Source organism: Ailuropoda melanoleuca, chromosome 1 (genome assembly GCF_002007445.2).
Source record: "Ailuropoda melanoleuca isolate Jingjing chromosome 1, ASM200744v2, whole genome shotgun sequence".
Taxonomy (NCBI): Eukaryota; Metazoa; Chordata; class Mammalia; order Carnivora; family Ursidae; genus Ailuropoda; species Ailuropoda melanoleuca.
In genome coordinates this window covers 188,863,264-188,885,013 of record NC_048218.1, presented here as the reverse complement: position 1 = coordinate 188,885,013, position 21,750 = coordinate 188,863,264, and the positions used below count along the sequence as shown (strand labels likewise).

Here is a 21,750-nt window from a genome sequence, read left to right as displayed (position 1 = left end):
TTAAAATAGAAAAAAAAATCACTCCACTTTTAATCCAAACACAACTATTTAACCGTGCTCTAAAAATAGTTCCCTTTCAGTCCTACCCTATGCTAATATTTTTGTACAATTATAATTGTAGTACAACTAGAATGATCTCTGCCTTTTTGATCACTAACATTGTACCTAATAATCTTCCCAGTAGATACATAATCTATCATTTTCATAGATACAGAATTGCAACACACAGCTATATACAAATGTAAAAGTTCACCGAACTGTACACTTAAGGTTTCTACACTACACTACAAAAAAAATTTCAATTTAAGAAAATCTTAATGGATCATTGCTATTCCAGCATTTACTTAACCTAGTCCTTATTTTTGGCTATTTAGACTACTTCTACTTTTTCTGAGAGATCATGCTACAGCGAACATCTTCAAAGTTTGACTCTTCCTTTAAATCCCTTCCTTAAACAGAGCCTTATGAGGGTGACTACTCTGATAAAAAATTATGTACCTTCTATAAAGCCACCCACAATTTTAGCCAGTTTGACTGCTTGGTCCCAACAAAGGATAGGATGCCACTGCATATACCATTTCTTTCTCAGTTACTCCTTAAAAATAAAGAGGATTTTACAAACCTGAAACAGCCATGAGCTCAACTTAGAATTTACTTAAGAATGTCTAGCCTTCTACAGATGAGAGTCAGCATGATGTGTCAAGCCTAACCTGAGACTCAGTCATAGTTGTGAACATAAAGTCTAGGACAAAGTCTTCTCTCTGCTGGACTTAAGCTGCCAGGTAAACTGAGGTTACTGTTATGAGCTAAATTGTGTCTCCCCCAAATTCATATGCTAAACTGCAAAATGTGACTGCATTTGGTGATAGGAAACCTTTTAAGAGGTTATTAGGTTAAAATGAAGTCCGTAGGATAGGCACTTAATGATATGACTGGCGTCCTTATCAGAAGAGGAGATCAGGACAGAGACAAACCAGGGTTGCATATGTACAGAGGAATGATCGTATGAAAAGTAATCGAGCAGGCAGCCACCTGGAAGACAAGGACAGAGGCCCCAGAAGAACCCAGATTCAACAACTTTGAGAAAATAAATTTCTGTGGTTTAACCTGCTTAATCTGTGGTATGTTGTCACTGCAGCCCTAGCAAACTACTGGCTACCAATCTGACCCCTGAGGACATTTCCATGCTCTTCCCGGTCAACTCCAAATGTTCCTTTTACAGATAAGGAAACCAACTCTTTGAGGTTAGTTTTCACCTGTGACTGCAAAGCAAGGGGAAGATCAAGGAAGAATAGATCTCGTCACACCAAATCTCTTTCCATCATATTACAAGAATAATTACAAATCAGAATCCTAGATATTTCTGAGATCAATACCAAAGACCAACAATTTAATCTTAAATCAATTAATTTCTGGGACACAATTCTTGAGGATGCTCAAAATCAACCAGTAGTTTGAACAACAATGTGTCTAGGTGCAAAGCTTTGGAGAATGCTATACCAATCATTCCTGCTATACAAAAGATGAACCTTCAAAGAAAAACAAACAGGATAATTTAAAGACACAAGGGCTTGAACGGATGAGAGGAAGAACTTGCTTCTGGCAGGGAGATGAAGCTAATTTTAACAGCTTTCAAGGAAAACTGGGTATTGGGAATCAGGTCAAATGACCAATAAATACCAGATAGATGGTCGCTTTGAACCACGGATAAAGAAATTTAATGAAAACTAGAACTTTCAGGTTCTCAAAGCTGACAACTTAGAGAAAAGGATGGAAGAGATTGGTGAGTGTTACAGAACAGTTTAAGTAGGACTATGTGTTTATTTTAAATATCTAGGTCTCTGTAAATCTTCTATCCTTAACATATTAAGTATTTCTTTGTTTAGCTTTCCGCTCTTAGTTGAAACTTCCTCAGCTAATCGAGGAGGTAAAGTACCCCAATATACCAGATGAGATGATGGTACAGCTTACTCACCTTGAAATTCACCAAAAATAATCCACAAGACTGAAACTGGTCAAATGATAACCATGGGCAGCATTAGTTATTAACCACTCAAGTCTAGGGATTTGCTTTATATAGGAATTCACGTGTAAATGGTAACCGCGCTTTCCTCCCTCAAAACCTTCACCCCTCACAAAGAAAGAAATTTGTTTCAGTTTGGGGAAGATTAACTAGTAGGAGAAGTTGAATTATAATTAGAGTCAGGCAAAATAATTCTTCAGCATGCCGATCTTAACACTTGATGGCCAAAACGGTAGTGGTAGGTGGCCTAGAAAACCATATGGAGACATGATGAAAACAGTGATTTCAAGAAGTCCTAGTTAAGGTATATATGGAGAGCAATAAACCACTTGGAATCTATTTTTGAAATCTTTTTATACTTTTTAAATGTGCTCCAAAAATTATATTGTGCTATAAATTGAAATTGCAATGACATACAAATGTTTTCAGAATATAGTTTGCAATTATAATGCAGTTTCTAGTTCATCAAGTCCATAATGTTACAATACCAGCAATTAGTAAATGCCTGGACACATAGGGTCTCAATGCTTAAAGGTATGAAGAAACAACTGAAGAAAAGGAAGCTTTTTAGATAGCACTTCAAAAGAACCATTGGATATAGAGACAATTAGGTAAGAGTTTGCAGAGGTGTATCCCTTAATAATGACAAAGAGAAGACAGCATGACAAACCATATAGCAGAGAGGTGCCTTTTGAGACTGACAAAATTATACATTAACCTCTTGGCTCATTTTTCCTGTTGTCATGAATGCACAAAGATGATTGTCCTAGGCAAAGCTAGGAAAGTTCAAAATTATATATGTGTTAAAAGTCAAATGCTTTCCTCTTAATTGCCTATCATTAGGTGATCAGATTTCTCTAAAAAGTAAACAAAACAAACAAAAAATGTAGGAATGTTTAATGTCTCCTATGCGTTATCTTTTAAAAAAAAAATTTTTTTTTGAGAGCAAGTGTGCACAAGGCAAGCATGCGGGGAGCGGGGGGTGGGGAAGGAAGAGAAAGAATCTAAAGCAGGCTCCAGCCCAGCGTGGAGCCAGATGTGGGGCTCAATGTGGGGCTTGATCTCATGACCCTGAGATCATGACCTGAGCTGAAATCAAGAGTCAGGCACTCAACCAACAGAGCCACCCACGCGCCCCTCCTATGCATTACCTTAATTCAATCTCATTTACTCCACAACAACCAAGAAAAGTCATCATTATAATGCCCATTTTACAGATTCAAAAACAGATTTTTCATTATCCTCTTAATGCCTCAGAGCCAGTGGCAGGCTGATTTCAGATATACATTATACCAATCCTTTAAAGTCTATTCCTTGCCATGCATCATCAGGTACCCCAAGTAATACATAAGCAGAACAGATTAATGAAGCTGCAAAGTCAAAAAAGCCCAAATCCACCCACATTCACCTGCCCTATGACCCAACAATACCATTCCAAGGTATACATACACCAGGAGAAATAAATGTGCATGTTCACCAAAAGACATACAAGAATGTTCAAAGGCATCTTTAACACAACAGATCCAAGCTGGAAACAATGCAACTGTCCATTAAGAAGAAAATACATAAACAAGGTATAATTTATTTACACAATGGAATAGTATACACAAAAGAAAAGAAACACTACTGATACATGTAACAACATGCATAAATCTCACAGGCATAATGTTCCATGACAAAGGCCAAAATCAAAAGGGCACCCAATGTAGCATTCCAGGAACTGACACTACTACCTGATGATGATAGAAATCAGAATGATGGTTAGCTTGTGGCATAAAAAAAATACTGTCTGAGAATGGGGACCTTCTGAGATGACAGAGTATTTTATGTCCACCTGGCTGGTAGATACATGGGTATATACATACCTAAAAATTCATTAAGCTGTATACTTAAGATTACTGCACTTAATACACGTGACTGGATGTTTAATCTCAAAGTTTCTTCACAAAGTTTTCAGAAAGTGGCAAAGATAGGCAGAGTGATACCATTTACATTTAAATAAAGAATAACTTTTATTAGCACTGGGAGTAGAATCTGGAAATTACTTGAAATTTGTACCACTATGCAAATATACTGTTACTTCTAGGTAGCAGCTGGCAGCTGTATCTCTTAAAAATGAAGCTGCACATTAATTTGTTTGGGGGCAAGCATACAAGCTGGGGAAGCCCAGGTTCTGTGTTGCTGCTTGGAGGGCAAGAATCTCAGAGGAATGGCTCGAGCAGAGCTGGGTGGCAAGAAGACACTGAAGACATGCAGGAAGATACAAGGAGCAGGGGAAGGACACTCGAAGAAACAGAGGCTATATATTCTGTGAACACAGCTTCTGCTGCAGAAGAATGAAGGCAAAATGGCAAACATACCAGCAACTATTCTCTAGCTCGTGAATGTTTTTAATTGTACAAAATGCACTCACAGAACGTACTTGTAGTCCTTACTGCCCCCCTAGCCCCCATCTGCTTTAACATCAACACACAAGCCTGAAGTACAGCTGACTCTCAAACAACATGCAGTTGTTGACATGCAGGGACACTGACCACCCCCCTGCAGTCAAAAAATCCATGTATAACTTTTGGGTCCCCAAACCTTAACTACTAATAGCTTACTGTTGACCAGAGCCTAACCAATAACACACAATTAACATGTATGTATGTTGTAAGTATTATATACTGTACTCTTACAATAAAGTAAGCTAGAGAAGAAAATGTTAAGAAAATCGTGAGAAAATACATTTACAGTACTATATTCCATTCATTTAAAACAATCCATGTGTAAGTGGACCTGCGTTTCAAACCCATGTCGTTCAACGGTCAACTACATAAACTGCCACTAAGCGGATGTGAAGAAGGTACCACGGAGAGAGGAAAGAAGGGCTGACGAGCAAGGTCACCACTGTGGGGGTGTACACAGTGCAGGACTCCAAAAGCCTCCACCTCTTGCTGCTTTAGATTTACTGTGCCTGGTTTTGTTTTTTGTTTTTTAGTGACTTTTTTTTATGCCAGAGCCCTAAATTCTTGATTGCCTGCTGCATTAACTTGGCACATTTTAAAGTCTGCACTCTCTAACTGTCTGCACGTTGGTAGACTACCCAAGTGGCAAGAGCCTGCTACTCTCCTTACCCAAAGTCCTGAAAGGAGAAGCCTACTGTTATCATCTCTGAAGCTCTGAAATGTGACCACTCTTGATGAAATTATCCCACATTCGTGTACTCTTACAGATTCTGAAACTCCCTGGTTCTCATGCTGAATCGTTTTCCATGCTGGGAACACATCTCTCAGAACCCAGAACTGAATTACACACAATTCATAAGAGACCTCTTTCTTACCTACCTGGACCCACCCAGTTCCTCCTGGACGATGAAATTCTTTCATAAACAAGGTTACTTACTACTAGTCAACAATCCAAGATTCAACTACCTCAAACTGTCACATTCATATGTAAGAACATGAGAGAATGTGAAATTAAAATATTGCAGATCAGAGGCCATACAAATGTAATCCATCTCCCCAAAGGCCCCAGCACTTGCCCAACTGAAGACCAAACTCCAGACAGATTTAAGACAAAAGCTCCTCTAGTTGTAATTGGTTTGTAAAAACCAAAGTTTATCTACTGCCCACCGGCATTTATCAGCTCTAATACTTCAAAGGCTGATACAAGAGCTCATTTTATTTGAGCCCCACAAATCCCTGAACATTCGTAAGTGTTTTTCAATTCAAATTCAAATGAACATTATTTTATTGAGGACAAATGTTTTTAAAAAATTAATAAGACTATTCCATTACCAAACCCAGAACACAAGTATCTGTGTGGTAGCACACTCCTGTACTTGTGTATAATACTCCTCCATTCATATAGGGCCGCAATCCCATTATCCCCAGGCTTAAATTAATAAAATTGTTTGTCTTGTCAGCTTGTGTTACACGTTGTACAAACTTGTTAGATAATCAGCAGAGGCATGACAATTCATTATCCTACAGGGAGCCGGTCTGAAACCAGCAGCTTCCGCTCTCAGGCAGAGCCAGAGCCACCACATCAGATGCGAGCAGCGGTCGCTGCACACTCTGAAGGGCACAGACACAGAAACCTGCCATACGTCCTTCCCTTCACCAGCAGCAAGAGAGCTTAAATTTCACCCCCAGATACAAAGCACCTACGGCTGCCCGGTATCAGCAGGACTGTATTTTGAGAAGCCTCTGAAACAAGATAGATTCAGCTTATTCTGAGGCTCAGGCTGGCTGGCAAGGGTAAAGATGCAGTCAGATGTGACAGTGGGGTTTAACATCAGCACTTGGCTCATGTCAAATCACCAAATGTTATTCTTCTCCAGCAAAGATGGGGGCTGGGGGAAAGGTAGGGGAGAAATAAACTTTCAAACAGCAGAAGCTTATTTTGGTTCAGCTTCAGTCAGATGCCTCCACACGACAGCGGCACAGAGGTGGGCATTTAGTTGTCACTCCACTGGCTATGGAAGAACAAGATGTTACTTCTCTTAGGATCCACGCTACCCAATATAAACAATGCTGCACTGAGTTAAGTAGGCAGGACTCTACTCCAGTATTTCAGGTAACAGGAAGAAGATGCCAGTTACAAAATATACTTCTTGGCATCGTTCGCCCAAAATACAAGTTGGTGGCAGATGGAAGGCCATATTCCAATTGTTTTTTGTAGGTTACAGAGATCACCTCTACAACTTGGCCCCAGAGCTAAGTACTGATAGGCAAACCAGAACAAGCCCATGGACCCAAACAGATTTGTTCAGATCTAAAAGAAATGAGCTTTTGGAAAAGTAAAAACACTAATGAAAATAAGACCCACAACTTGAATTCTATAGTCCCTATATACCCACCAGACCAGTGTGAATTTTTGCAGCCAACAGTAGCCTGACATTTCTCCCCATAGTAAAGGAGTACGGGTTCTCCAATTGGGGCCAGATAAATCTGGTCATTCATCAAGTCTGTGGTATTGTCTCAAAATACTGTCTCTCTCTCTCAGTGGAAGAGGATAATAATCTCCTACCTTACTGTCAAATGTGGCCATGTGGTTTATAAAACCCTTCTTTGGGGAAGGATTATACATTGCTGTCCTGGTGAATTCAGAATGGCCAGTGAAATGAGAATGAGTCAGCTCTTGGTTGCCATGTCTGTCTTTCCCTCCGCTATGATATTGGTAAGAGCCCAGATAATGAATGATCTATCAGCCTAAGTCCCAAAATGAAGGATACGTGAAGCAGAGCCATAGCTTACCTATGATGGATAGAGGAATGAGAGAGAAACCTCTCCTTTCATAAGCTACTGAGCTTTGTAACTGCAACAGAGCTTAACGTGGAGTAAGTAGAGACTACAGAAAATTTGGTCACAGCAATGGCTGCAGTAAAAAGCAACAAAACATCCAATCAGCAGCAGAACAGGATCTTCCAAAGACTGATGGCTCATGTTAGGAAAGCAAAATTCTTTTATTCTATCTGACCTCCTCAACCTGAGCCCTATTTTCACTCAAGAAGATAATCTATACAATTCCAACACGGCAATCATTTTCTATTCTCAAAACAGAAAATATGGTGATGCAAAACGACACACATACTCAGAAAGTCTAGTATCTGTTTTATCTTTCTCTGCTTCATATCTTGCTATATGGCTGCTAGATCCAATTCACTTCTAATTGATAATCTACTTTGGGCTAAATGTGAATAAAATATGAATAAATAGGCTCTGAGGGCTCCAGGGGCCTCTACTGAAAGCTAATTTTTTTTTAAGATTTTTTATTTATTTATTTGACAGAGACAGCCAGAGAGAGAGGGAACACAAGCAGGGGGAATAGGAGAGGAAGAAACAGACTCCCAGCGGAGGAGCCCGATGTGGGGCTCGGTCCCATAACGCCGGGATCACGCCCTGAGCCAAAGGCATACGCTCAACGACTGAGCCACCCAGGCACCCCAAAAGCTAATTTTTTTAAAGGATTTTTATTTATTTATTTGAGAGAGAGAGAAAACGAACAAGGAGAGGCAGAAGCAGACTCCCCTGGCTGAGCACAGAGCCCAACATGGGGCTCGATCCCAGGACCCTGAGATGATGACCTGAGCCGAAATCAAGAGCTGGCCGCTTAACTGACTAAGCTACCCAGGAGCCCCTGAAAGCTAATTTTAAGAAGATATCTATTTTAGCTCTTCAGAAGTCAAAACTTTACTCTCTCACTGTGATTGGGATAAGGTGAGGTATGACAAAGGAAGTAACCATTTAGCAGGAATCAATTGCTAAAATATTTTATTAGCTATACATGGTTCAAGAGACAAGATATGTAAAGAGTTGAAGCACATTTCAGCATCAAGAAAATTCCGAGTCCTAAGAAGACAGAATACAACAAACAGTACCTTAATGAAAGTAATAATGGGGAAGGAAAATCCAGGAGCCAGACTGTTTCACCTTACTTTGTTTATACATTTTGGATTTTCTGCCAAAGAATCAAAAGATTCATCAGAAATGAGGAGCATTATGCATCTATGTGCCTGCCCAATAGCGAGAGGCTTGCTGGGACCCTAGAGGAAAGCGGTTAGAGTCACTTTCAGGTTTCCCATGTCTGGCGCACAAGAGGTATTTAATAAAGTGTGTCAGTAGATGGCTTGTAAATATAAGCATTCGGACGGCTTTGCAATAAAACTCCCTGCCCCCACAGGTCTACCAACATGCCCACCCCCTCCAAATTTCTCCATGCTCATTTTTAGAAACCACAAGACACCGAGAGCAGAATAAAAACCACTCTTTTGATTTATATGGAGACCAGCACAACCAGTACAATTCCTGCTGTAATAAACTCTCCATTTGCAAGACAGTATCTTAGGATGTTGACAAAGAAGGAGAAGATCAGAAAGGGGGAGGCTGAAACGCTACATCTAACAACATGGCTGGCTCAGCTGGATCCCAGCCAACACACAGCCCCTTCGATCAGATATTCACAGAGCAGCAAGCAGAAAGGAAGGGGAGTGGGGCAAGCGCCAGCTTTGCACTCGGATGCTACTTGTGATTCAAGCAACAGCTGCACACTGGGTAATGCTCCCGCGAGCAGTCAGCTGGGGAAGCGCTGTGCCTCATCCTCACTAAGAGCTCCGGCTGCAAACCCGCTCACGCTATTTGGACAACCAATTGCCCATGACTAGGCCAGTGTCCAGAGGGTGCTGAAGAACCAGGGAATGCAACAGGGTCATCTGTTCATAACAACAATCCTGGAAAACTGCAAAGACACTCCTTATTTTCCAAATCCTGCCCTAGCTAAGGATTTGCCAAAGTAGGGATATTGCTGTGAGTCACACAGAACCCCACACCATTCTCTTTCAAACAAACAAGGACACTGAGGCCAGTCTCTCTAGGAAGAATGTCCACAGGCCAAACAAAAGCTAGAACCTAAGGTTATCTTCACCAAGTTCCTTCCCTCTCCCTCCCAAATCAGTAGCTTTGTCTGCCTTGGAAAACCTTCCCCACTCTAGTCCATCCCTCAAATCATATATATATATAAAGTCAGAGAAAACACTGGGGATGGTACAGTCTGACATGGACAGGGTACAGTCAGAAAGGCAAGTTTCCACTCCTCACCTGATATTCTGAACAACACATACCACCTAGGTAATGGGCTAAGATACCAAGTGTCTCAAGTACTCAAAGCCAAGTGAAAAGCTGTGAAAGCCATCCAGGGAAGCTAAGAATGCTTCTTTTGAACCAAGTCGGACCATCCACAATCTGAAGTTAGGCAGCTTTTGCCCCTTTGAACAAGAAGTGAGACGGAATGGGCCCTGACCAAAAAAAATGCTGCCATAGAAACAAAACCCCAACCCCACTTAAAATGGATGTGTTTGCTTATATTGTCCAATTCTTTAGATTGGCTTCAGTAACATCGAAACACCTAGAATGGTCTGTCCTCAAAAGAGCCATTGGTAAACCAGAAAAATTCTACTACCAAATCATATTCCCATAACACACAGCCCAGAATAAGAACTCGTAAATGGAAGGGGAAAAGAATACGGAGTGCAAAGATACTAGTACAAACTCATCCTTTTAAAGAAATTCCCTACATTATACTTTTGACTATTTGCCAGTCTCTGGTTTGGGGAGTAAGGGGTGTAGGTGGTGGTAGTGACTGTCAAAATTCTCTAATAGAGTAGCCTCAGACTCCAGGTCTAATATCCCTTATCCACAATTTGAGCTCCAAAAAGCTCTAAAAACCAGAAGATAGTAACTTAACCTCATCTGAACTGAGGTGCTGCAAAACCTAACCCTGACGGATGTGAGGCCACTTTAAAGTCTTTACCTGACTTCATGTGGACATTCAAGTTTCAGTGCAGATATACGAACGTGTTGAACTAGAGGGTTTCTATCCACAACTCCACTGAGGGTATTATGCAATTCGTATATCATACCGGTACCATATAATATAACCTTTCTCAAATCCAAAAACCTCTGAGTTCAGAAACCTCTGACCCTAAGGAGATTTTTGACAGGGCATTGTGGATTTCCTGACTCTTTCTCATCACTCCCACCAGCGGCCAGCTGGGACTCTTTCCACTCCTGGGAACCAGCACACACACTGAGTGCCTCCAAATCCTCCAGCCCAATCCTCAAGCTTTCTCAAGACTTATTCTCTGACCCAACTGCAGCATGTGCACCGGATTAACAATAAACTTCAGTGCAGATCAGAAAAGTTTTGTTGCCACACATTTTATCAAGCCACACCTCACCTTTTCCTCACTCCCTGCTTGAACACTCCCACTTGTAGACTGTCCCAACGTCTCAGAAGTTGATGTGGTTACTCAGTCTCTCAAGCCAGCTCCACTTCTATCCGTCCATTAACTAAATTCCTATCTCCTGGCATCAGAATCTTACATCTCTATTGACAAATCCATATCCACTAATCTACAATTTAACCATCCCCTCCCAAATTTAATGGATCAACAAACTTTGTTGACTCTTCATGGCATGAACACTCTTGCTTCTTTTCCTTGCCCGTGACTACTACTTGATTCTGACTCTCATTCATCATCAATACCACCAAAAAACACCTCACTGGCCCTGTACTATAGTGTCTTCTTCAGTCTAAACTGCGCTCTGCCATAAGATGAATATACTCAATCCTTCTCTTTGATCACAAACACCCACTCTAAAACCTTCAAAGGCTTCTCAGCCACAGAATGAAGCCAAAACTACCCACCCCACAGTGTAGCTTCTGAGCCATTTCAATTTTGGGTATAAGCAAAATTTCTAAGCTTATCTTGTTCAAGCTAGATATACATCTGAATCAGCGGGGAATTTTATACATACATATATATACATATATATGTATATATATCCATGTCTATATCCCTGCCCCACCCCAGATATCTTGGTTGAATTACGAGGGCTGCTGCCCCAGAGTGTTCCTTATTGTTGCTCTTTGTATTTTTTAAGTCCCATGTACATTCATGATTTGGGGACCACTGACATAGAAAAACTTTTTTAGGGGCATCTGGCTGGTTCAGTTGGTAGAGCATGTGACTCTTGATCTCAGACTTGTGGGTTTGAGCCCCACGTTGGGTGTAGAGATTACTTAAAAATAAAAAAATCTTTAAAAAATTTTTTACTCCCAGTACCCACGTATGCCTTGCACCTTCACTCATCTACCCTTCCAGTCCTACTACCACGCCAGCCTGTTCTACCCGTTTGAAACACTCTCTTCTGCCTCTTAACTCGAGCAATTTCTAACAACCAGTTCATATAGTCTTCTGAAGTTATTTGCTACAGAAACAGGAACATTTGATAAGACACTTCTTTTAAAAACTTTTTGTATGTTTCAGCTTGTTCAACTAGATCATAATTTAGAGAAAGACATATTTAAACACTTCTGTTCTTCACCGGGTACTTGGCTTAATTCTCCCGCATTCTACTCGGGTATATTTTGAAAACTTGTAAATTGATTTTAAAATTACTTCTGCCATATATCAGAGGGTTAACAGACTTTATGGCTACCATTTCACACAAACAGCTGCCAGCATCCAACCGGCTGGTACGGTTACGGACCAGTACCTTAAGCAGGTTGGTAGTCAGTGCTCTGGACGTACATAAGCATGCATACCAGCTTTGCTCACAGTGTACATCCTAAGAAAAGGTGCAAAGACATAGTCAGAGAAATCAGATTACCAAGTATTCTTATCTATTTGCATGGAATCAGAAGGCAGGGGACAAGTCAACACAAAAATACAGGAGACCAGGTCAGGAAAGCAAAAGAAAAGAACCATAGGCACAGTCCAACCAAGATGGAATGACTCTCATTGAGTGCCAGGTGCTTACTTAGATATCTTGTTTTCACATAAGCTTGTGTTTCCACTGGGCCAGAAACAAGGTCAAAGGAACAAGTTAGCACAACGCTGACTTAGACAGTTGCCAATCAAATACATAAGATCTAAAGGACCACGATCCAAAGCAATGCAATACACACACAGAAAGGGGCAAGGAAGGAAGATGGTAACTACATTTGGCCATCATCATACAAAAATATATTAATTCTACAATTACCAAGATACACTGTTCTGTCTACAATGTACATTTTCTTCCCACATTAGTCAAATAAAAGTCAAAAAAGACAGAAAGCCCAACTAAGTGACAATACAATATGGTGACATTGATAATGGAAAGGCATCAGTTGCCTTCAGCTAAAGCACTGCTAAAAGTTATTATGGTGGCATGTCCTAAAAAATTAGTCCTTGTAAGAAAACACCATGCTGTGGGCCTAAACAAGTAAGAGTCATCTCCTCAAACCACTAATGTTCGATATTGTGAAACACATCAACCAGGCTCTGATAACTGCTGTCAGGGAAAAAAATTTTTTCTAAAGCATCTTCCAAGCTGGACATGAAGTTTTTGGATTACTGGACTCTAATTTCCCTCCAAGACTGTAGCTAGAGAAATCATTCATGTCCAGAAAACGCATTCTCACAAAACATCCCTCAATACCCAATGCCAATTCCGTGGAATACCCTGCGAGCCTGGAAAAGAAACGATGCATTATAGTAATTGGCCATGTTAGTACAAGTGTTGGTGATCTACAGGAGTAAAAAACAGAAGCAAAAATTATTTCAAGTCCATGATTCCCCAGAGAAACAGGGTGGGAATTGCCACAGGCAATCTCACACTTTAACAGAGTCCTTTCTATAGCCACATGTGCTATTTATACCCAAACCATAGGACATGGGGCCTTTGACAATTCATTTAATGATAGGGTACAAAAGAAAAGAGATGTTCGTCAATTTGAAGAACTTGGCCAACCTGGAAAGTAGCCCTGCAAATCACATTTTTCCTTCCTTTCTATAAAATTTAACTCTGCCACCTGAGCTACATCCTCCACACACACAATCAAAAGACACCTTATGGGTACAGAGTGCAAAACCATTCATAAAGTGTTTACTCAATTATTCCAACATAGGTTTTTTAAAAGTTATTTTAATACCAAAGGAAATACAGCACAAAATGTGCTAGCAAAGAAGCACAGAGCATTCTGCCTTGAAGTCATATTGGTTACCTATAGTGGAACATTACTAGCATAGGCTGACTCCTTAGGTGCCATGACTGAATGTTAGCTGCCTTTATTAGCCATTTCTGCAACTCCCTCAAAGTGGCATGGACGGAAGGGAAAGAGACTGGACAGCAACAAAGCCTCACAAGCCAAAGCATAAATGGGTATTTTTGTACTACCAGAGCTCAACTTCAGTCGTCTAGCCTAAAACACTACCACACTCCAAGGATGAACGTTCACAGGATGAAAGAAATAGTAAAGAAAAGGCCAGCCACGTAAAGCAGTAAGAAGCATCTCCCAATGAAACAAGGCACAGAAAATTGGGAAGGAGGGAAACTTTCAATCTGCCAGCAGGAAGTCTGTGTTTCCATTCTTCTTTTCCATCTCTCATGCCCTCCTCTGATGAGTCTGTGACATTACAAACAGATTTCTCATTTAAGCATTCATTGGTTCCTGCTATTCACTCCCACCTCAAATCACAATCCCGAGAGTCTGAGGCACAACAACCCGTTGTTATGGAAATGAATGTTAAGACCACAAGGGCGAGGGCTCAAAAGCTAGTTTAGCTGGCAAGAAAGAGCTGAAATGAAATATGTAAGAAAATTAAATAAAGACCTCTGCCTGATTCTGTAAGACAATGATATGGCCAAACTATAGATTTTTTTAAAAAGCATCTGTAAAATTACAACGTCACACAACGGCAGACAGAGACTAATGCTATGAAACAAAGAAAAAGGGGATTTCTAAAGACACAATTTTCAGCCATGGCCATTCCCTTCTAGTACTCCCTGCTGTTTCCCCACTGCGCTTAGGAGCCTACAGCAGTACACTCGGGTGTGCACACAATCGCAGCCTTCTCAGCAGATAATTCGGAGTACCCCACCATGGCCTCAAAGCCTTCTCAATACCTGAGCACACACTGGAGACCAGGCAGACAGGAGCTGAAGTTAGGGACTCTGGCCTGACACCTCCCCCAAACATTCAGACCCTTAAACGGCTCAGGCCATCCGGGACTATCATCGATATAATCAACATTTTATCAGACTATATACAAGGTTTTGTGAGTTGGAAGGGTCATCAGGGTCATCAGAGATTTAACTATTTATGAAGTCACTCAGTGAGCAAAAGAAGATAAAATCACTTTTACATAAATTTGTGGCAGCCCTTGGAAGGCAAGCAGAAAGTATGCATCAATCATAACTTTACAGACAGTCGAAGATGCCTAATCCCAACTTACTTTACCTTGGTGTTAAGAAGTCTCTCTTCAGCATTTTATGAGTCACTAACAGCATGCTACAATAGGTATACTGCTCAGAAATTCTGGTAACCAAAATAATAACATTCTGAAAATAAGATATAGGAACAGTCTTAAGGCTGCTACCAAAACAAAACAGCAACAACAAAAAAGAGCTGAACAAATTAAGTCCCTTGTTTCCATCCTTTTCCCAAATCTTCACACAGTTGAGTGAGCACCTCATCCCATGAGTATCTTTCTATTTATCAAGGGTGTTTAAAGGATTAACAGTACTATTTTTACACAGTTTGAGGTTCTTGGAATTAATCTTCCTAAATATCAGTTTATGAATGTAATAGAAGTTTTAAAAAGGAAATCCTGCTCAGGGATTACATAATTTGCAAGGGATGCAAATGAGACCGCATTTAGGGAAAAATCAGTTGCTCATGTGGTCATCTTAGAATTTAAATTGACTCCAAGTGGCCATCTAAGCATTCAGGGGAGTAACGGGTATGTTTTTATAAACAGTAGTATTTATTATCTCTCCAAACTCTCTCTTCCCACTATTTATTTTGTACTCTTTAGAAATCACTTCTTTGTCTGCACTTATACTTCTGAATTTTACAGGAAGGAGACCAACATTAAAAGTCATCATCTAACAAAGGACTTTATCAAGTACATTATTTTCTTAAACACAAAGAAAGGAAAAGATAATCACGCACAGATGGTTCCTTTGAGAGAAAACATAGGACAGCTAAGGGGAAATGAGCACACCATTATTACATATTCACATGGGAACCTGAGTGGCCCAGTTCAAAATGTTTCATATGCAGGACAGGCCAAGAGACACAGAAAAAAACGGGGGGGGGGGGCCTATCAGGCACTAACATTTACTTCACGCTCACTGTAAATGCAACAACTCTAACCTTGGCCATGCATGGCTGTACAGAATAAACTAACTTAGCAAGTGAGCATTTCATCAGAGTACACTGACCGTTTTTTTTAAGTATCGTAAGTTCAGAACACAAAGGGAAGTAAACATAAGCAAAGAATGTCTCCAAGGCCACCAAAAAGAAAAATTAATTAAAAGAACATCGAAGAAATCGGAAAGAAGAGGAGTCTAAGTATATTTAGCACACCTTCAATATCTATTAATTATAAATACAGATCTTCCCTAAATCAGTGTTAATTGCAAAGGGAATATTCATGATCACTTTGCTTAAATACACAGATGTTTGACTAAACTTACAACTTAATCATCATCATGAAAAATATATTATAATCTACTATCATTAAAAATCACCACATACAAACTTCATTTAAAAAGAGTTTTTACAGCAACTCTAGGTTCTTCATTAGAAGTAGCATCATCATTACACATTTGAAAAATATTTGTATCTATGTGTAATTTACATGCCGCTTGATAAAGGCAGGTGCAAGGCCTGGGAAATGAAATGGGGCAACAAGAGGTAAAGATTCTATCACTAAAACCGCCATGACTACCTTGGCCAATTTCACTGAGACAGCTATTCAAAATCACAGTATGCTCAAGCTGCAAAATAATCCAGGAATGATAAGCATACATGGCTTAAAAACAACCCCCCTTAGGAAAAAAAAATCAATACTACTTTCTTCCATGAGCCAAAAATCATAAATCATGAACTTCTTCCTGAAGAACAAGGTGACCACCTCAAGCTCACAGTTAACACTAGAATCTTCAGATTTGCTGAAACCACGCTCTTTAAAATACAGCTCCAATGCTTTTTTCAAAAACAGCTTCCAGAAGGGACAGGTTATAAAGATGAGAGTGAGGACAGGAGACATGAGAAGGAAAGAGAGGGTGCTGACCTTTAAATGTAGAGCTACCAAAAGGCCGGGGGCTATTTTGCGAGAAAGTAAAAGCATCACCTTCCTCCCTGGCATCAGAGTGGTGACACTAAATGCTTGCTGACATTCAGCAAAACGACAACGGCTGCCTGAGGAGTGGCCTTCACAAAATGTCTGGGTAAAAGGCAGAGAGCTTCAAGAGAGAACACCTTGCAGACTCAAGTTCTTGTACACCATAGAGACACCTCTTCAAAGTGAAAACATACAACTAATGACCAACACTTCGCAGGTTCCTGGGGCTTTTGACCAGCTTACAAGTCAGTTCCATCCCTGGTTTCAAGCTCTCCATCAATCTTTGGAATCTACCTTTTTTTTCCCCCAAGAGGAAAGTTAATAACTGTTTGTTTCAACAGGAAGTTGGCTCCTGCCACACTGGATTTGCCTGAAAGGGTTAAATGGAAAAATCAGACAGAAATCCCTGAAGCAAGAATAAAATCTGAGGGTGGAGGGTATATAACATGTTACCTCCACCACTCTGCCCAGTGAGTCTCTAAATGGCCTGTGTTTGGGTTTCTACCACATGAGGGGTACAAGTAGGAACACAACCAGAATCCCAGTGGTAAAGAACAAGTCAAATGTGATTTCTCTCTCCTTTGAATCCCCACAGCACTTGGCTTGTAACCCTCCCAGCACGTAGCATATACTACCTTGTTTAACATGTGCTTGACTTGACTTATTCCTGCTACCAGACTGAACCTCTGACCATGGGGCTTCACCTTGCATGTCTTTAAAGCCCTCCTCATCTCCTAACACAATGCATTCCTCAAAGTAAGGACTAAGGAAGCACGTGAAGAACTACACTGCTAGAAAATGACTAGACAAGAAACACAATCCTATGACCCATGCTTTGTAAGGCACTTACACACAAGAAAAAGCAGATGGTGCTTGCCATGCTCTCCCCAACACCCCAGTACCTTTGCTCTTTTAAGTATGACAGACAGGAGTTAACATGAACTTCTTACTACAGGTTCAAAAAAAAAAAAAAAAGCACTACAGGAAAAACAAAGATGACTAAGGTTCAGTAGAACTGGAATGATAGGGGCGCCTGGGGGGCTCAGTTGGTTAAGCCTCTGCCTTAGGCTCAGGTCCAGCTCCCTGCTCAGTGGGGAGCCTGCTTCCCCCTCTCCCTCTGCCATGGGCCCTGCTTGGGCTCTCTAGCGCTCTCTCAAATAAATAAATAAAATCTTTAAGGGAAAACAAAATAAAAACAGAACTGGAATGATAACTCTAAAGTCCTCCGGCGAAGTTTCTTGCCTTTTCAGAATTGAAATGCTGAGTTACTACCCCTAGTGACCCTCAGGGAGAGTGACAGTTCCAAAAGCTCAAAGTTGCTGAAAATGACATTAATTCAGCCCTTTGGTGACACCACAATAGAGAATGAAAAATACCCTTTAATTTGAGGCAATTTAAACATCAGCCAAAGACCTATTTGGTGGCACATGTTGTCCTCTGGTCTCCCTGGTTCCGCCTTGGCTCAGTCCAGCTTTCATGCCCACTATCACACACTACTCTTAACATTACAACATCCTCCATCTACGACTATGCAAGCCCAGCCACCAGCTGCCCATCAAGGAGAGCTCTTCACCAACGATTAGAAAGACTATCTTTCAAAAGGGCATGTAGGACGTATCTTCTGGCTCAGGAAAAGCTAGGGGGTAAATCTTACTGCTCAGATTACCAGAAAGGCAATCTGGGAACCTGTCCGAAACCACAGGGGTAGCATTCAAGTTGAGAACAAGGTAGCAAGGCCCAGTAATTTCGGGGCATTAGACCTAACAAAAAAAAAAAAAATCCCTTACACCTTACTCTAGGGAAGCACTGCGGGGATTAATTATAAGGCTTTTAAAGAGATCTGAGCACCCCCCGAAAAAAAAAAAAGAATGCTAAATAAGCACAGTGTTATCATTTATTAGCGGCAAAGTTCACTGTGTTCCATTCTACCGAGAGGTACTTTTAAAGTCTACTGCAGAAAAGAAATGATTGGGTCTCTCTCACAAGGGCCATGACAGATAAACAGCTAAAGGCAATGTTAGAAAGGAGGAGGAAGAAGGAGTACGGGCTGCTGGAGAGGCACGCCACCAAGCAATACTTAAAGAGTGGTTTGTGGCTTGCGATACTGTCTGAGAACTGGCACCGCCTGCGGTCCAATGCCTATGCTTCACTCCCAGACACTTTGATTAACTGCTCTGGTTAGGGCCTGGGGATCGGTCTTTTCTTTTTTTAAAAGTTCCACAGGTAATTTTAATGTAATGCCTTAACTTAATAAACAGTGTTACAAACAAGGAACAAGCAAACAAAAAATAACCATAGAAAGGGCATTTCAAGGACACAGCTTATAAAAGAGGATGCCAAAAAACTAAAATCACACTCAATCTTTAAGAGTCATTTTAACTTCTATTTCTTGAGAAAGTTACTTATGTATAGAACATGAGAAGAAACACCCACCTAAGTATCTGTATCGGTTACAAGAATTCCTAAGAAGAATTAGAGTTTCCCAGGTAAGTTTCAGAAATCAGGCCATACATTATAGCTTTTAAGGCGACTATTGGCCCAAACCATTGAAGACAAAGTCAGACACTATTATTACTATTAGCAGTTAACAATTCTAACATTGGGGGGGTGGCCCCACACCAACATGCAATTATCGGAAACCAGCTGGGTGTCCTATAATTTAACAATTCGGACACTATCTACCTGGAGATAAGGTCAGATACCACTGATGAAGGGCTCAGTACTCCAAGACTGCCCCTCTACCTCCAGATGCCAATTTTGAGTCTAGATGGTTACCTGCGCTTCTGACTGAATGGCTGTAAACTGGAGGTTCAAACAATCGTCGGGTTAAGTTAATTTGCTGGAGCAGCTCACAGAACTCAAAGAAGCATTTTCCTTAGGAGATTACAGGTTTATTAAAAAAGGATATAATTCTGGGAATAGCCAGATAGGAGAGGTATGGGGAAGATAAAGGGAAAGAGCGAGGAGCCTCCATGCCCTCTCCAAGTGCACCACTCTCTCCAGCCTTTCCCTGTTCACCAACCCAGAAGCTCTCCACACTCACTCCCTTTGAGTTTTTATGGAGGCTTCATTACAAAGGCCTAATTGATTAAATCATCTGGCCACTAGCAATTGGTTCAACCTCCAGCCCCTGTCCCCTCTCAGTTGGATGGGACTGAAAGTTCCAATCCTCAGATCTCAGGGTTGGTTCTTCTGGCAACCAGCCCCCATCCTCAGGTGCTTTCCCAAAATTATCTCATTAACATAACAAAAGACACCTAGATCACTCTCACCCTTCAGAAATTTGAAGGGTTTTATGAGCTCAGTGCCAGGTACAGGCAGGAAGACCAAATACATATTTCTTGTTATATAAATCACAGTATCACAACTACGATAATGATTTTCTTTCCCTACTTCCAGAGGTGACAAGAATAGGTAACAATGCTGTATAAGGGAACAGCTTTCCAGAAAGGAAATATTTAAAATTGTCGTGTAAGAAATGAGTGGCTATGACACCTTTATTATAAGTTAAAATTCCCCAATGTGTAAAAATAAATAAATAAATCAATCCCCAACGTGTAGAAGAACATGATTACTTTAAACAACTCATAAGGTAAGCTCAACAAGATTTATATCTACCCAATTTCATTTGGGTTAAATGCCATCACTTTTCATCGTAAGACCCCACTCAGAACAAAACACCCAAGACCCAAAAAAAAAAAAAAAAAAAAAGGGGGTTCTCAACCCTAGTTGCTCATCTGTGAGAGAGGGAAAGAAAAAAAAAAAGCTATCTGGAACCTACACTTAGAAATTCTGATTCAGTAGACATGGGGCATATAGGATTTTTAAGAGATCCCTAGGCGATTCTGATGTGCAGCCAAGGTTTGAGAACCTCTGCATTAAAAGCATCAACACTTAACACTGTCGCTCTGCATTGCTCTGCTGAACCACGTTGCTAGAGTCAGACCTGAAGCAGAAAATAATCGGTTGTTCCATGACACACAGATGAGTTACTGTGATTCTTTAGGACTGTAATTTAGTGGAGTTGAGACACTGATGAGTTCATGGTTTTGTTTCCCATTTATCTTTTATTAGGTTACAAGCTGTGTGTGCTTTTCATTCCATGATTCCAAATCAACACATAAAAAAGTTAATGTTTAAAAAAATACCCAAGCTACTGTCTTTTTCTTTTAGCCTTTGCATTCAAAAGATGCTTAGGGGGGCGCCTGCATGGCTCAGTTGGTTAAGCTTAAGTGTCTGCCTTCAGCTCAGGTCATGATCTTGGGTCCTGGGGTCAGGCTCCCAGCTCAGCAGGAAGTCGGCTTCTCCTTCTCCCTCTGCCCCTCCCCAGCTTGTGCACTTGTGCACGCTCTCTCGCACTCTCTCTAATTAAATCTTTTAGAAAAAAAAAAAAGGATGCTTAATGAATAAAAGATACCCCTCCCTCCCCGTGCAGAGCCAGACATGTGTCCATTACAAACAAGTGCAGCCAGTTAACCTCAGAGCAGGAGATACAGAAACCTGTTTTGCCCTGAACCTTAAAACAACACCTGGGACCTGTGCTTGCAGGCAACAATGAGAATTTAATCATGGAGAGCAACATGAGCACTGGCTCACCAAGGAGGGATCTGCCAGGAAGGTATGTAAGTGCTTTATGCTGGCAAATATGAAGGGCTGGGTGGGGGGCATGCATTGTGCAAAGTGTATCTCCCCACTCAGAGGCTCTCTTCTGACCGATCTTTTACCACCATGATTTTAGGACTCGGCCCCCAAGTTCTGTGATCTATTTCCAGAGTAACATCTCAGAGACCATCCTCATCAGCAACTGCGTAATTACCCAGCCAGAGGCAGGTGGTTAAGAATTTCTGAAGCACCGGCTGCCTTCGATTCAGGTCATGATCCTGGAGTTCCAGGATCAAGCTCTACATCGGGCTCCCTGCTCAGCAAGGAGTCTGCTTCTCCCTCTGCCCCTTACCCTGATCGTGCTCGCTCTTGTGCTCTCTCAAATAAATGAATAAAATCTTTACAAAAATAAATAAATAAATTCTGAAGCACCTTGGCCAGTGAACCCCCAGACCTAGGACAAGAA

General features: G+C 40.9%; 1 protein-coding gene across 2 annotated transcripts in view; it reads right to left on the bottom strand.

Annotated features, from left to right (window-relative positions):
- Window positions 1–21,750, bottom strand: part of SND1 (staphylococcal nuclease and tudor domain containing 1) — a 412,648-nt gene that overhangs the window by 311,465 nt on the left and 79,433 nt on the right. The gene's annotated exons all lie outside the window — the stretch shown is intronic.